Below are 6000 nucleotides of genomic sequence, written 5' to 3'. Positions count from 1 at the left end.
ACACGCACACGCACGCACGCACGCACGCGCGCGCGCGCGCGCACGCACGCACACACACACACACACACACACACACACACACACACACACACACACACACACACACACACACACACACACACACACACACACACACACACACACACACACACACACACACACACACACACACACACACACACACAGACCCAGGGTGCGCTTGGCCTGTTTTTGCTGCAACGCCTGGGTGTTTTTGACCACTGGACGCTAGATGGCGCACGTGAGTCGTCTTGAGCCTCGTAGTAATTGGGCCCCTCAGTGAGTCAGCCTCTACCTGAACACGTTAATTTGTATCTCTTTCACAGGGCGGAGAAACTTCGCACTTTTTTCTTGTCTCGAGGAGGAGCCTGGCGCTGACACGCTCCCTTCGACATGTACAAAGTGGAGGCAGAGAGACGCAAGCTGATTTTTGGTAGTAGTGTGCGGAGTTGTTTGTTTATCCAGTCAGACAGATCAGTGTTATATAGAGGCTAACGGGCCCTACGGTGATGCCTGGCCTGGACATCACCTCAATAGATTGATCTATTGACCTCCTGTGTTCGAGGCTCTGCTGCTGCACCTTTGGTCGCTTTGGAGATACCAAACGCTCCTGTCTGTCCCTGATCCCTCCTGTTACTCCAGGTAAGCAAAGGCTCCTCTCCTCTCTTTTTTTTTAATTGATTGAATACTTTAACAGTTTGCAAAAAAAAGTACAGTTCCATACAAGGTCTGCTAAAAGGATTTTAGAAAAGAAAGCACTGGCTTGTTTCCATGTGTATTCTCCCCTGTTACTCCAGGTAAGTTAAGGCTCCTCTCCTCTCTTCTCTCTCTCTCTCTCTCTCTCTCCCTCTCTCTCTCTCTCTGGAATGCGAGGACGGATTGCTGCAAGACTTTGGGGAAATTCCTGGGCCACTTATATGCTGCTACAGACACATGTACTTAGCTGTAATTTTATCTTCTCCCAAGAAATAAGCATGCATTGTTGTTTGTAGCAAAAATGACACAAATATAGTCTGTGCAAGTTTTTTTCTTTTACTGAGATTTGTTTGACTTCTACTTCTTGGACTTAGACTGTTGTCCCTAAGTGGAAGGCAAATTAGATTTGTTTTTATTACACCATGAACTGTGGGTTGTATCTTATTGCCATATGCTACAGACACATATACTTAGCTGTAATTTTATCTCCCAAGAGAAATAAGCATGCATTGTTGTTTGTTGCAAAAATGACACAAATATAGTCTGTGCACGTTTTTTACTGAGATTTGTTTGACTTTACTTCTTGGACTTAGATTGTCCCCAAAGTGGAAGACAAATTAGATTTGTTATTGCCTAATGGACTATAGGGCCTAAATGGCTTTCTTGACAAGCCTTATTTCTATTCTATTCCAAGTAATTCTAAGGCCTCAACAGTCGGTTTGTCACTCTTCATCCAATTAGAATTATTAGACCATTCCCATGTGGTGTGTGTGTGTGTGTGTGTGTGTGTGTGTGTGTGTGTGTGTGTGTGTGTGTGTGTGTGTGTGTTATTAGAAAGGCAGGCACCCATTATGTTTATGCTTATTTATGTGCCTATGATATTCAGTCCGTTTCAGGCAACTAATTCCATTATGCTGCGTCAGTTACAGAGGGCTTGTTATACACTTGCATATGCGTGCACAATGCATGCGCTCGAGTGCGTGCACGCCTGTGCATAAGGTTTGCTCTCCCTCTCTGTGTTCTGTCCAGTGTTGCCATGCCTGCATATTATAAGGGACTTTGGGCTTGTTTATCTCTTAAGTTGCTTTCTAAAGTATAGCTGCTTATTTAGGCTTGCTTTTTTTTTTAAACCAGTGGTTCTCAATTATTTTCATAAATGTTTTGTGCCAGGGAGCATTTGTGTTGTTAGAATGTTTCAAAAACATATTATTTCAAGAGTTTTTGAAAATAGCAGATCTACTATTTTGAAATAGCTGATGCATTAGTTTTAAAGTGCTCATGTGGCCTATAGTTGCTTCTTTTGGGCTTGTTTTCATAGACCCGGTTGCTTATTTCTCTCGCACAATCTGGCAACACTGGTTCTGTCCCCCCTCCGCATAATTGTTTTCACGGTGCCGCCTGGCTGTCCCGGGCCCCCGGGCCCCCGGGGGAAGTCCTGCCCGCAGACAGGCAGCCCAGCCCGGCCTGCCGGGGACATGCCGGGTCCTGCCGCATCTCTGAAGTCTGCTGGGGCGCTTTGAACTGTAGCTGCTGGAGAGGCGCTCAGGGTGGAAATCAATCCGTCTCTATCATCTCTACTCTCTCTCTCTCTCTCTCTCTCTCTCTCTCTCTCTCTCTCTCTCTCTCTCTCTCTCTCTCTCTCCCCTCAGCCCCCCCAGCATAGCGTCCCCTGCACTCCCCCCACACACAGACTCTTTTATGTTCACAGGTAGAGGCTACACAGAGACAGCAGAGGAACAGGGGGGGGAAAGTGTAACTCATCTTCAAACGAATTAATATGGCGTCTGAGGATTATGGGGATGAAAGCAGAAAAACTAACAAAGACAGCAACTGTAATCCCCGTCGTCCACCGAACTGAACATTTTGGCTGGCAAATTTGTTTGCCCAGACTGTTTTCTATACGTTTTTTGTTTTTGTTTGCTCTGTCACCTCATTTAAAACAATAGGCTATACTAGCCCTATTTATTTTTGGAACGATATGACTAAAGTGAATTGTATTTATTTTATTGTTTAGATTTATGCTAGATGTCACAACTGATTCCAGTTCGCTGAGTGTATCCATTTCTCCTTCATGGGGAAATTTATGGACCCCAGAGGCCTATTAGGTTTTAATATTTCATAATGCATCATACATTCACATCAATCTGCAAAACAGAGCATTCCCAGTTTTCTGATGGAAGTCATGTTATATTATCTCACTTTATCCACTTAAACCCTAAACTCCGTTAACCGGAGTCCCCCAGGGGTCTATACTGTACTAGGCCCCCTCCCTTTTCCCTCTACACCAAATCTCAGTTGAAAACAGCCTATGTACAAGCTCACAACCTGTTGCGTTGCGATGCATTGTAAGTTAGTTTGTAGATTGGCCATTTTTGCCAAATGCACCACTCAGAATTGGGATGCTAGGGTTCATGTGGTTAATTGTGTAACATAACAATAAAGGTGCCCACTGCTAACCCAGGTGCCTTTTACATGAACCCGAGCACAAATATTTGTGATGCTTGTTGTTCCATCGCTGCAGGTTACACCAAGCAGGATCGAAATCAGTAGAGTCAGAATAAGCATGCCAATAAAAAATTACTCAACAAAAAGAGTTGCTTGCTAAAACATACTTAATTGCTTTGTGACTTTATAAGAAACCATGCATGTTGTTTTATGGGCCTTAAGAAAAAAAATCTAAAAGAAAGGATCGCTTGAAAATAAATGGTCCAGTAAAGAGTATACATAATTTAGTACTTTACACCTCTGCTGGTAGAATTAGCACCTCTAACTCTGGCAGTGATAGTTCCATGTGCTACATGCAAGAGGATGCTGAAATATAAAGACAAAAACATGTATCTAGTAAAAATACCAGATATAAAACGGGACCGGTCATCAACAAAACCACAACAATCTTTGTTCCGGATCAATATATTCGGACATCTGTCACACATGTGCTCGTCGGAAACGTCGACAGTGTGTGTACGGCTAAAAACTGATACATGTTGGCCTCACATGGCGAAAGAAAGGCCTCGTTCCATGAATCTGTTCAATCTCATTCTGCTTTTAATCGTTTCCCGTCACAGAACCCCCCCCCCCCCTCCTCCCTGCCATCAATTACTATGTACCATACAGTACCACACAGTTCATTCAAGAACAAGACATTTCGTCTGTGGGTAACCAAATAAATAAGCTCTGGTTAATACAGACTCTGTACCAGTTTTGTCTAGAGAACCCACATTAGTCACAGATTCCCGGGTCATGAGTGTGCATGCGTGCACTTCATTTTCTCCTTCTTTGGGACTTTGTGATGATGAGAGAAGTGTCAAGTCATGTGGTGAACACCACATATGAAATGTAGTGAACGAGGACCTGAATAATGTGGTTTATAATGCAGATAATGGGTTCAGACGTCCAAGCCATGACAGTCAAAATAAATGCATGTAGAGTGATGCACTAACCATTAATGGCCTTCAGACTGACAAAAAGAAGGACAGACATATAAGTCTAATGTAAGCTTAACCGATGACTGATTGTCACTGAAAAAAAGTAATTTTTGCACACACAACACGGCTGTGCGGCAAAGTACAATGGGTCTATCCTTACACTCCATTTGGATCCATTTAACTCCCAGAGTTAAAAAGACACTCTGGATTTTACTGTGTAGACTAGGCTGTAAATTAACCTGTTCACCCTTAACACGACCACTGCAGAGAGAGAGGGGGGGGGGGGGGGTAGGGAGAAACAGAGAGAGGAGAGACAAACAGAGAGAAGGGAAGACAGACACAATGGGTGATAGACATACAGTATAGACAGAGAGAGAGAGAGAGAGAGAGAGAGAGAGAGAGAGAGAGAGAGAGAGAGAGAGAGAGAGAGAGAGAGAGAGAGAGAGAGAGAGAGAGAGAGAGAGAGAGAGAGAGAGAGATATGTTCTGCCCCGGCGGAGATAAAGAGGGAACAGGGGATCAGGGAGAGGAGACGATGAAAGACTGATCACCGGCAGGCAGAGAATCAAAGGAGCTACTGACTGGTGCTGGGAGAGTGTGTGTGTGTGTGTGTGTGTGTGTGTGTGTGTGTGTGTGTGTGTGTGTGTGTGTGTGTGTGTGTGTGCGTGTGCGTGTGCGTGTGTGTGTGTGTGAGAGCGCGTGTGCGAGCGCACGGGTAGGAGACTTCTTTTCATGTGCCCAAGAGTTTGTTTTTCCTGTGCACTGAGTGGGACGCTGACACTAAGTCTGTAATTAAAGCAATCAAAAGATGAAGAGAGATGAGAGGTAGACAGTAAAGCTGGGTCTCTCTCACTCTCTCACACACACACAAGCCCCCCTTTCTGCATAGTATAGTTTAAACATTAGGCCCTACCACAGATTTTGTCTCGCTTAAACATTTCAGCAAAATCCTCAACATTCATTTAACTAAATTTGTGCAATGATTTGACTGTGCATGAAGTATAGGCCTAAATGCTTAACTTACGTTCCATAGTACGCCAGTGTTGCACGCCGAAAACAGCCGATCCACAAGCTCACAACGTGCCGCATCCGCAATGCATGTGCAGCTTGTAGATCGGCTGTTTTGCCACGCACCACACCCGGCATACGACATAAGTATAAATCAGGCTTAAGTCATCCGTCAACGTCTGTCTTTAGGGGCAACATTAACGGGGCATGTGTTGAAGTGAAAGCACTGTGTGGGTTTCTATGATATTTAAACTGCAAACTATAGCTTTCTGCCTCTTCAAATTACTGCCAAGACTGGAGGCAACCAGTTTTGATGTGGCCATATGTTTGTTTATGCACGGCCCGTGCGCACTTTGCGCTGCTCGCCCGCGAAGCAATTCAAGTCAAGTCCAGTTTATTTAAATAACATTTCCCAAATATGATTGTCATAATGGACTCATGGGGGGATATAAACACAAAGCACAGAACTATTTACATTGGAGGGGGAAAGATAGAGAGAGTTTTCCTTTTTTCCCCTCCCGTCCCTTTTTTGGGAGGTCTTGTGTGTCTGTTGTTGCTGCTGCTGATTTTCTGTGGCTGCACAGCATGTTTTGACAGTCCTGTACAACGCAATTTAGTCTGATTAAGCATGATATCTGAGTGGGAAGAGATTGAAGTGAGTGGGTATTTTTGGTCAGGCGGTCAGTGTGAGCTGTCTGAGGCTGAATAAGTCACTTTAGCCAGATTACAAGCCAAATGAGACATATTTACCTAAGGCTTATTTACTTTCCCCCGTGACTGAGCTTTGATATTTCTGCCTGTTTACACATAGTATGTCACTTTGTCCAACATTGATAAACATGTGTAGACTTAGA

The 6000-nt window shown here is 44.2% G+C and overlaps 1 protein-coding gene across 1 annotated transcript in view; it reads left to right on the top strand.

The window, feature by feature from the left end:
* The first annotated feature begins 422 nt into the window (after positions 1-422).
* Positions 423-6000, top strand: part of edar (ectodysplasin A receptor) — a 54032-nt gene continuing 48454 nt past the window's right edge. Inside the window, 1 exon segment of the mRNA XM_080412230.1 lies at positions 423-660. The gene's annotated coding sequence lies outside the window, so the exon portion shown is untranslated.

Source organism: Gymnoscopelus braueri (genome assembly GCF_963280865.1).
Source record: "Gymnoscopelus braueri genome assembly, chromosome: 18".
Taxonomy (NCBI): Eukaryota; Metazoa; Chordata; class Actinopteri; order Myctophiformes; family Myctophidae; genus Gymnoscopelus; species Gymnoscopelus braueri.
This window is presented reverse-complemented; position numbering and strand designations above follow the sequence as displayed.